The 11,721-nt window shown below is 41.1% G+C and overlaps 1 pseudogene; it reads right to left on the bottom strand.

Annotated features, from left to right (window-relative positions):
- Positions 1-277: 277 nt before the first annotated feature.
- On the bottom strand, positions 278-1,801 carry LOC136164162 (transcription factor IIIA pseudogene; annotated as a pseudogene).
- Between the last annotated feature and the right edge of the window lie 9,920 nt (positions 1,802-11,721).

Genomic DNA, 11,721 nt, shown 5'->3' with positions numbered 1-11,721 from the left:
ACCATGTCTGGAATTGCAACCTTGTCATCCAGGCCGCAGCCCATCAGAGGGAGCAAGGTTGTGATGTGTGTTCTTCCTCCCTAGAGCAAAAAGGAGGGAGAGCAGCCCCCATCACCCCGAGAGGAGACGCTCTGAAACCGCAAAGATGAGAAAGATGGAGCATCTGGTGTCCTGCCCCAGTGACTTCAACAAACACGTGCTTCTGGGAGAGAACCGAGTTGGCTGGTCTGTGGTCCTCCACATGGCACAGTCGGGTGTGCAGCTGTGGTCAGCATGGTCACGTGGGAAGCACGTGGCCTTCCATGCAGCTCGGCGGCTCCCCGTTTCTGGGCAAAGGCGCAGTCAGGCCCTGTATTCTCTTAGGAGGGAGATACCCACTGAGTCGAGAGGCCAGGCTCCACTTCTCACAAGACAGCCTCACTTTGATTTTCTTCTTGTCAGGTTCTCGCACAACAGCATGCCTGCTGAGGCTCTGCTTCATGGCAAAGGTTTTGCCACAACCAGCATGCCCGCACACAAAGGGGTGCCACTCCTCATGGAAGGAAAGAATATGACTCTGGAGGTTGAACACAGTGGTGTAGGTGTGGCCACAGCCTTCCACTGTACACCAGCAACGTACACAGCGTATATCGCGCTAGGGGGCATGCATCCTCACGTGCTGCTTCAGGAAGTCCTTGCCCTTAAACGTTTTCTGGCACGCGCCACAGATTATGTTCTCTTTATGGGTCTCTCTCACGTGTTTTAGAAGCTCTGTCCATGTTTTTGCCACAAAAGAACATTCTTTTTGACAGATATAGCCCTCGTGGACCTTCCGGGCTGCTTCAGACTGCTGGGGGAGGAAAAATGTTTTCCACATCCCTCGTGGGCTCACTTGAACAGCGGCTCCGTTGGTGTGTTGGCACTGGTGGATTTTCAGTTGCTGATGTTTCCTAAAGGTCTTCTCACCACCTTTGAAATTGCATGTATATGTTTTCTGGATTTACATGTTTGCGTTCAAAACGTTTCTTCAAGTTTTATTTTATGTCAAATTTCTGATCACAGCCGCTAGCTGTACAAAGGGCTTTTCTTGGGTGTGAAGCAGGGCATGGCGGCTGAGATTGTAGTCCTTGACCAAGGCCTTGCCACACCCTTCATCAGTTCAATTCAGTTCATTCGCTCAGTCGTGTCCCACTCTTTGTGACCCCATGAACTGCAACACGCCAGGCCTCCCTCTCCATCACCAACTCCCAGAGTTCACCCAAACTCATGTCCAATGAGTCAGTGATGTCATCCAACCATCTCATCCTCTGTCGTCCCCTTCTTCTCCTGCCCTCAATCTTTCCCAGAATCAGGGTCTTTTCCAATGAGTCAGCTCTTCGCATCAGGTGGCCAAAGTATTGGAGTTTCAGCTTCAACATCAGTCCCTCCAGTGAACACCCAGGGCTGATCTCCTTTAGGGCAGACTGGCTGGATCTCCTTGCAGTCCAAGGGACTCTCAAGAGTCTTTTCCAACACCACAGTTCAAAAGCATCACTTCTTCGGCGCCCAGCTTTCTTTATAGTCACAAACATAGGGTCTCTTCCCCGCTCCCCGTGTACTTGCGTAGGTGCGCGTCCTAGCTTCCAAGACTTGTTGTAAATCGGCGCTGCAGTTGGGGAAGGAGCAGATGAACCTCCCCTCCGAGGGCCCGCTGGGGGCGGTGGGACGGCAGCGCGGCACTCTCGCCGGCTGCAACGAATGGGTCAGTGATAGTCAGGGACGACACCGCCTCAGTGACCGAGGCCAGCGGCTCCAGGTTCCTGGGGGCCAAGAACTCAGCCATGTGCTGAGTCACATGCCGTGAAACCAGTGACTAGAGACTGCTTCCGGAGATGCTACGCGTGGGCCCACTGCACTTCCGGGGCCTGATCCCAGAGGGGCGGGCGCTTCCTATGTCTCTTTTCCTAAGTGAGATGGTGAAGAACAAATGGCAGAAGTCTCTTCTCCAAGGTGATTTTCAAGTAAGAAGGTTAGTTAGACATGGGGAGAGAAGCCAGAGGACCTTCCTTTCTCCCTGGAGCTAATCACCCACCTCCCAAAGGCCCCCTCTCCTCCTCCATCTTCAATACTGACTCCAGAGATGCTGATAGAAGCAGGTCACATCCAGTTTTCAATTTCTGCTTTCAATTCCCTTGTCTTTATTGGCATGACATGGTGTACAAGTGTTGCCAAAATTAATACATCATGTTTTCTTACAACAAGTAGTGTTTGGTGTCTTCATATTTCTGTGACAGGGACAATGCTGACCACTTGTAAGTCTTATTTATTAGTTCAGGCAAGAAGAGTGCAGGTATGTACTCTTCTCTGTCACTAATCAAGGTCGATTTATTAGTTTTGATGGAGGAAAATGTAATTTCTAACTTCTCTGTGAGCAGAACTGATGAGAGGCCCTGATTTTATAACTCAGCAGTGCCCTCCATGGTCAAAAGCATGGATGCCACGTCAGCCTGCATTCAAATCCAGGCTCTGCCATTTTTTTAGGAACAAGTTGCGTGTCTGTCTCTGGTTTTTGTCTGTGTAACTTTTGTACTTTTTGAATTTTGTAACATGAACATATTTTACTCATTCAGAAAGAAATAAAAATATTAAAAAATATAATTAAGCCAAGCAGGTGTGACACACAGGACATACCAGAAGAGGAACGTCTGGAGGAGTTGTTTGGATAATACCATAGTAATCAGGTCTGAGACGCAGAGATCTTACACTTGAGAGTGAGAGGAAAGAGGGTGGGTTGATTGGAAAACACAGCCCAGGCTTTAAAAAGAGACAGAAGGAATGAGGTTGGGTTCCACTGTGGCAGCTGGTTGACATCTGTTTCAAGAAACAGGTTCTCCCATTGGGCTTCTTCCTCTCAAATCCTCCTGCCCTCACTATCTGCTCTTATTCCCACCCCTTTTCCACCCACTTTTATGATTTCTTTGATAAATTCCAAATCAGGACTTCTCAACTTCAGAAGCTTCCTCATCTTTCCACACTCCATTTCACTAGGGACTTTCCAATGTGTATGATCCCAATATGTCTGAAAGGGTTTTTTTTTTTTTTAATCATAATTCCTCTCTTCTGTTATAGTGGAACCCAAGCCTTTGTCCCTTCTACCTACAGGAATATAGCAGGTTGTTTGCACAGAAGGCAGTAATATTGATACTCCTCTCATTCCTGAATCCACACCCTATGACTTTGCAGCTCTTTCTGTGAGAAACTGGCGACTAGTTCCTGGTGGTTAGAGTCTGGGCTGGGTTTATGACTTGCTTTGGCTGGTAGAATGCAGTGGAAGTGATGTTATGAGAACTCTGAAGCATTCATTCAACCCCTCTTGGAATACCTCTCTGAGTCCACCATGTCAAGAAGCCAGGTCCACCATGTGGGAGAGAACCCAGATGCTCCGCCTGTCGGACATATGGGAGGAGCCATCTCAAACCAGAGCTGAGCAGCCAGGTGACTATAAGGGCATGAGGGACCCTGGCCAAACTGGCCCACATTGCCAAACCCCAGAATTATGAATAAATCAACAGTTTATTTTAAGCCACCATGTTTTGGGTGGTATGTTATGTGGAATAGAAAACTGAGGCAAGACTTCTGATTAAATGCAGTGTTCAAACATTCCTTATGGTTTATCATCAGTTACAGCCAGGAATTCATACAGTGGCAGATAGTTGTCACAGTTAAGGGGGGAAGTTGTAGGTGAGCAGGCAGAATCCCTGCACCTGGACCTGCTGGAGCACTTTCTCCCCAAAAATAGCAGCATAATTTCTGGCAGCAGTTTTCCCCATAGACAGTAATTTTTTACTTACTGAGAAAATATGTATATGGCAGAGATCACAAAATTTCATTCCTATCTTCTATTGGGGGTACACATCAAGACTGGAGTGTATGCTTCTCAATTCTAGATCTTTTCTGCAACTATTTAGGGATGGAGTCACCATAGACAAGGTTTTTGTGTCTGCAAAGTCTGGATATGCCATCCTGAATAAGAACAGAAGGGAGGTGAGTTGCTGTTACAATTGGTGGATGCAAAAGGGACTGGGAAGAGGGAGGAGGCAGAGCAGCAGTGTACCCACACTGAGCTGGTGTTGCACCAAATAACCCAGAAAGTCTGGAACCAAACCCGGCCCCAGGGACTCTGACTTGGGGCTATTGTGGAGCAGGGCCCAGACTCTTAAACATCCACAGGGGAAGCTAGTTACGTGAAAAAGTGCAGTCCACTGGGTGAACAATGAAATGTGAGGAAGCCTGGTGAGTAGACAGTGTATGCAGCATTTAAAGGGGGCACTCATACTCTGCTCCGTGAATTTCTTCAAATGAAAGCCCAGTGTTGCCAGGATTTCCAATTTTGGGGAGAAGAGCAAAAGATTTGGATTATCCCTTGAAGTCACTCAAGTTTTGAATGTTAATTGACAATTTTAGAAGAATGTAAAATCCTAGGAAGACCACATAAATCATGTATATAGGACTCTTGTTTGTAACACCTGACAAATATAGTCAGAAATGATATGCACTATCTTTAATAGTTGATAAATTCACCATGTTGAACAACTGGTGTGTTCGCTACAGTCGCAGTGCTAACTAAACTTATGCTTAACTGGATATTAACCTTTAGTTGCTGGATTAGGAGGAAATGGGGAGGATACAGGGGCAAGCAGTGGGCAGCTAGAGCCATTGGGAGGGTCTCGGGGCAGGTCCAGGGGTAATGGCTATTTCATAACCAGTGTGGAATTATTTCAGTATCTTAAAAAGGGGTAGCATCTACTGGTATGGCTCAGATTATCAACTCTGCAACAAAGAGAGTGAGTTCACAGTACCTGACATTTTTGTTCTGTATTCTATTTTCAGTTTTATCATTAAAGGCAAAAAGATTAATGTAGAGTCTTGCTATTGAATATTATAGCAGTTCTTGCTTTTATTCTCAAATAGCTCCTCTAGGGCCCAACAATTGTCTCCACAGCAACTACTTCCATTTTTTATAAATCTTAGATTGTGAAGAGGTAGGAAGGAAGCAAGACTAATGGCTAAATCTTTGCAACCCAAGATTTTCTTTTAAACATGAAAAAGTTTGTAATAAAAGCTGGGATCCTAAGCCTTCCAATTTATAGCCATATCTTGAGTGCCCAAGTGCTGGTTATAACCTAGACAAATGAAATTTATGGCCCAATCCATCAAATATTTATTGAACATTCACTGTGCATCCAGTACTTTGCTAGGTATTGTCAGGGATTCAAAAGGAAAACCAAGATCTAAAAGACCATCTCAGTTTCATAGAGAAACAGAAGTGATAGTTGAATCAGTGTACAAGAGGAAGTGGGTTGATCTGAGTAGAGCTGGGTGTTGAATAATGATGACAGAAGAGCTGAGGAAGGCAGAAATATTTGAATTCTAAGCTGACAAAGCTTATCTTCTTTCTCTACTTACCAGAGTGTTTAACTTAAATCAGTTATTTCCCTTCCTATAGACATGGCCAGGGCTAGGGCCATCATGCTTCACAGTACTGTTAGAAGCCCAAGTTTCCCAGGTCATTCTTCAGTATCCCAGTATATATACTGCTGAGTATATGATCAAACCACCTGATTTCCATCCCATCCCAGTTCCCCACACCTTCCCACACAAGTGAGTTGTTGCACGTTCTGTGGACAAAGTCAACAGCAACTGCTTCTAACAAGCCTCAATCCCTTTTCTGGACATTGTCTTCATGATCTAGATAGAATTGAAATGGCATCTGGTCCCATCACCTCATGGGAAATAGATGGGGAGACAGTGGAAACAGTGTCAGACTTTATTTTTTTGGGCTCCAAAATCACTGCAGATGGTGACTGCAGCCATGAAATTAAAAGACGCTTACTCCTTGGAAGGAAAGTTATGACCAACCTAGGTAGCATATTAAAAAGCAGAGACATTACTTTGCCAACAAAGGTCTGTCTGGTTAAGGCTATGGTTTTTCCAGTGGTCATGTATGGATATGAGAGTTGGACTGTGAAGAAAGCTGAGTGCTGAAAAATTGATGCTTTTGAACTGTGGTGTCGGAGGAGACTCTTGAGAGTCCCTTGGACTGCAAGGAGATCCAATAAGTCCATCCTGAAGGAGATCAGTCCTGGGTGTTCATTGGAAGGACTGATGTTGAAGCTGAAACTCCAATACTTTGGCCACCTCATGAGAAGAGTTGACTCATTGGAAAAGACCCTGATGCTGGGAGGGATTGGGGGCAGGAGGAGAAGGGGACGACAGAGGATGAGATGGCTGGATGACATCACTGACTCGATGGGCATGAGTTTGAGCAAACTCTGGAAGTTTGTGATGGACAGGGAGATCTGGCGTGCTGCGATTCATGGGGTCGCAAAGAGTCGGACACGACTGAGTGACTGAACTGAACACCCTTGAAGTATTGCTTTCTTTGCAGTATCATCAAGTAAAGTTTCCTCCATTCCCCCACCATATGCCTGGACCAGCAGGTGTTTATGTCCTCCTTGCTCTTCTTTTACTTTCAATTTTTTTTCTCTTCTTTGTTTATTAAGACAAAACAAAAGCAATTAAACCAAAAACACAGATCTTAAAATCAGACGCTACCCTGTTGCTCCTGCTTTTTACTGTCAGCACAGACTTATAGACTATACCTACGAATGCACGAAAACTGGACTGCAGTCCTCTTCCCCATTATCACTCTGTTATCATTCTGATCAATTTCAAATTCCAGGGAGAGGATGTCCCTACACAGCGGCCCTTGTATTATAGCTTTGTGCCCTCCTCAATAGCGATGATCTTTTTCTCCACATTACACCATCCACTTTGTGGATCTATTACAGATTTTGTTACCACCCCAAATCTTACATCTCTGCACTCAATACTAGGCATCTGACTTCTAACTTCCATCTCTTATACTTCTAGCTCCCTTTATCCAGCATTTTCACTCCAGAAATCTTTCAAACTTGTGAAGGCATCTCATCTATTGACTAATGAATTTATTTTCTTTACTCTTCTTTACCTTTCCTCACTCATAAAATATTTGTACACTGATGTTAGAGGAAAATTCAGAGAGCTTTACTTGATATGAATATTTTATTGAGTGAGAAATAAACTTTCATGAACAGGGATGCTTCAAACCTGAAACTGGTAAGAAGTTCAGAGGCATCATGTTCTGGGATGACTTATAAAGTGAAAATGAGAAAGCTATTTAACCTTCAAAATGATTGGTTATTACAGTGGGGATTTCCAGATGGCAGAGGATTGGTTAAAAGTGATTATCTCATTTTATTTAAAAAGGTGACTTAAGTTTCATTTATGATTATCAGACATATATACAAGAAATAACTTTTGCTCATGTTCATGAAATAAACTAAATTTTGATGCTGGTTTTGTTTGCCTGGGGAATCTTCAAACTAGGTCTCTATTTTATTTTAATATTAATATTTATCCTGTATCCTATTTAAAATATGAAACTCCTCTTTGATCTTATTCCTACCTTCATCACCCCTAAAGTTGTCATAATACTGTTTTTTAATATTAATTTTTAAATTAAAAAAACCTAGAGTGAAAATGCATACATTTTCAGTTTTAATACATATGCATGCATCCCTAAAGATATGTAGAATTATTTTAGCATGATTTTAGATTTTATAAGAATTGTATTATACTGTATATATTTTACCAGTTGCCTTTGTTGCTCAGAATTGGTTTGCTAAATTCACTTGTGTTGGTGCATGGAATCCAGTTCTTCCATTTTCATTTGTTGTAAACTACAGAACACACAGCAATGCATAAATTGAATGAATATGCCACAATTTATTCATTCATTCTTCTATCAGTTGACATTATGTTGCCTGTTGTTATCCTGAGCGTTGCTCATTTCTGTTACAAAACAATGCTGATCATATAGGTTCTCTTTTTTCCATCTTCTACTTTCCTCAAGCTTGAATATTTTGTAACTCTGTACTTGAAACATAATATTTTATACAGGGGTCAATGTGGTAACCTGCTGGTCAAATCCTGGTTTTATAAATAAAATTATTGAAACGCAGCTATGTTTATTTTTTCCCATGCTGTTTATGACTACTTTCATGCTACAAGAGATGAGCTACATAATTATGATAGAGATTTTTGGTCTACAAAGTGTAAAATATTTATTATCTGGCTCTTTATAGAAAAAGTTTCCTCATGCTTTTATAGATGTTTGTAATTATCAATTCTATATGTTTAGCTTCTTGATTCACAACCAACCTCAAATGATAATACAGTACCTTAAGGAAAACATCTTTTTAAGACTTGGTGACAAGTTTAAGTATATTGATTAATTGTTCATTTATTTTCTAGTTTCATGGAGATATAATTGACACATACCATTGTGCAAATTTAAGGTGGACAGTCTGTTGATTTGATACACTTACATATTACAAAATGACTATCACCATAACTTTAGCTAATACCCATATTACATCACATAATTACCATTTCTTTTTTCTGGTTAATTGTCTTAGCAATTAATTTATTGTATATTTTTTGTAATTTTTAAAGCAATGTGCATATATTAATTTCCAAATAATTTTAAAAGCAAGATGCAAGTACTCTAGAAAAGTTTTAAGACATAAATATAAAAACATCCATTTTTGCTCTACCAGTTAGAGGTAACTTCTATGTCATGTTCTTATATTTCCTTTTAGACCCTTTATCTGTACTTTTCTGTGGGTGTTTACAAAGAACAATTTTGAGAGGACAGTCTCTGGATGAAAGTGGTGACTCTTCATATAAGAAATGCAATCTCTACTTTCAAGAGGTTTTAGCTAACTGATTTCAACTGATCTACAGGCAGTCACTATGGTCTCATCACTGTTTTATCTCCTCCTAGAGATTTCCATCAAAAAATATATGAGAGAACAATAGGCCTTAACATCTGGAGTGCCCAGAAGGTCAAGTGAAAATGGGCCCTTTCATGTTGCTCTGTATCCTTTGATCCTGAAATCACCATGACCACACCATTGTATTTGCTTTGCTAGAGTAGGAAGCATGCAAAATAGGATGTTGTGTTTTATATTTAGCAGTAAATTTTGTGAGAGGAAGCTCATCACTAAGAAATTTTATCACTTATAAAGTTTCTACCAGAGACATTAGAGCCTAGTGTTCAAAATCAAGGCTATGGGATCAGTTCAAATTCTGCCTCTGCTAGTTTCTAGTTCTTTGGTCTCAGGCAATCTATTACCCAGTGTATATTTCAATTTCTTCATCTGTCAAATAGGCATAATTATTGGACTAACTTCCTATGGTTACTGTGAAGATTCAGTGGGTTAAAAATGTATAAACTTAGTTAGATGATTACCGGACATGTAGTAAGTATATTTAGCATACCTACTTATTACTAAAATGAGCACATCTCACATTTTTTGAGAGAAAGAATAAATTAACTTTACCTTTATTACTGGCTTAATACAAAGTCACTTTTGAAGACAAAAATACTCATCTGATCTATGGCAGTGCTGGTTCAATACGGCACAGGTACTGAATCTATTTTGGATTAAAGTTTTCAAATTGTAACAGTATGCAACTGGGGGAAGCCTTAGATAGTATTAATATTTATACTACTTTCTTAAGGACTTTAGTTAGGTTGATGCTCCTTTTTTATTCTTGCAGAATCTTCAGGAACACATTCCTTTTTTGCAAACTATGCAACATGCTTTTCTTCCTCCTTTAAGACTAATTTTCAATTTAATTGTGTCATAAAAGACATAGCCAGACAGACAGCAAGACCCAGAGCCACATTTCTGTCTTAGCGATAGTGTGAACTTGAACCAGTGCCTCAATCTTTCTGAGCATCTGTTTTCTCAACTCTGAATTCATCAGAGTAACATTTATTCTCTCTAAATTGCATAGGTATTGTGAGGACCAAATGAGATAATGTGAAAGCTAAGAATACAGTATTATACCAGTTGTGCTTCAGTCCCTCAGTTGTGTCCAACTTTTTGCAACCCCATGGACTGCAGGACACCAGGCCTTCCTGACCTCCAGTATTTCCCAGAGTTTGCTCAAACTCACATGCATTGAGTTGTTGATGCCATCCAATCACCTCATCCTCTGTCACCCCTTTCTCCTCCTGCCCTCAATCTTTCCCAGCATCAGGGTCTTTTCCAATGAGTCGGCTCTTTGCATCAGGTGGCCAAAGAATTGGAGTTTCAGCTTCAGCATTAGTTCTTCCAATGAATATTCAGAGTTGATTTTCCTTAGGATTGATTGGTATGTTCTCCTTGCTGTCCAAAGAACTCTCAAGAGTCTTCTTTAGCACCACAGTTCAAAAGCATCAACTCTTTGGCACTCAGCCTTTTTATGGTCCACCTCTAACAACCATAAATGACTACTGGAAAAACCATAGCTTTGACTATACAGACCTTTGTCAGCAAAGTGATGTCTTTGCTTTTTAATACACTGTCTAGGTTTGTCATAACTTTTCTTCCAAGGAGTCAGCATCTTTTAATTTTGTGGCTGCAGTCACCGTCCACAGGGATTTTGGAGCCCAAGAAATCAAATCTGTTACTGTTTCCACATTTTCCCTTTCTATTTGCCATGACGTGATGGGACTGGATGCCATGATCTTCGGTTTTTGAATGTTGTTTTTTAAACCAGCTTTTTCACTCTCCTCTTTCACCTTCATCATGATACAGTTGACTGTGATCATCTCTTCCAGTCTACTGATGCCACGATGATACCCAGTGAGCGCTGCTCCTCAGGAGAGCAGCAAGAATACAACTCCTCAGTGTGAACTATGGGAAAGTATATATGGGATAAAATGGTTGTTTTTCTAGGAATGTAAGGGAGTAGCATCCAGAAAGATGATGCCAAATGTACTTTTCCCACTTAGCTTCAATTTTCATTGTGGTAAGTCAAAGCTAGATTCTCTTAAATATTTAAATATCTCTTTGCTGAATATCTCACTCTTTTTTTGGAGTGGCAGAGGACACTGAACAAATGATTTTCCAGAAAACTGGCCTCTTTATTTCTATCCCCTGTGCCTGTGCTCAGGCAACAGGTTGTGCCAGTAAAGTAAGCAGCGTTGATTCAGTCAGTAATGCTATTAGATGGCATAGGCTTAGGAGACACTGAAATTTGATTTCTCTTGCCCAGGATATAATTTCTCCCTGTAAAATTAGAGCTTATGTGAATTTTGCAATCTTATTAGATTTTGCAATCCTTTACTAGAATTTTGTTTCTCTCTGATATATTAAATGTCCTGCCCATTCTCATGGCCTACATACATTTGACAAGAGTACTAGATGCAGGCATTGGAACAGCTACTGGAAATGCATCATAAAGCTGCTTTTGGTGAGTTTATACTGTGGGATATAGTATTTGTGTCCTGCCATTTGCAAAAGGATTTTGAGTGGTATGTATAATTAAAGTTAAAGTCAAGGAAAGGAAGAGAAATAGAAATAAAAATGAAAGAGACCCCAAATAAGAAAAACATATCAGTAGACTTCACTTGTCTCTTACAATGGGTTAATCACCATTCTTTGGAAATGGATAGACGCTCCAGTGGCGCAATCGGTTAGCGCGCGGTACTTATATGGAAATGGATAGGCTTCAGTTATGTCACCTCCTAAAGAAAAAGAGATTCAACTCAAGCTACATAGTCAAATACTCCAATAAAATTCTCTGTCCCACCACTGCTATACACACTTTTCTAGAGAGGCGAGGGTTTCTCTGATTAAACATAGGCCATTGTAATCCTTGTTTTAT

This window comes from Muntiacus reevesi, chromosome 3 (genome assembly GCF_963930625.1).
Source record: "Muntiacus reevesi chromosome 3, mMunRee1.1, whole genome shotgun sequence".
Lineage (NCBI taxonomy): Eukaryota > Metazoa > Chordata > Mammalia > Artiodactyla > Cervidae > Muntiacus > Muntiacus reevesi.
The sequence above is the reverse complement of the archived record's forward strand: the minus strand, read 5'-3'. Positions and strand labels throughout refer to the sequence as shown.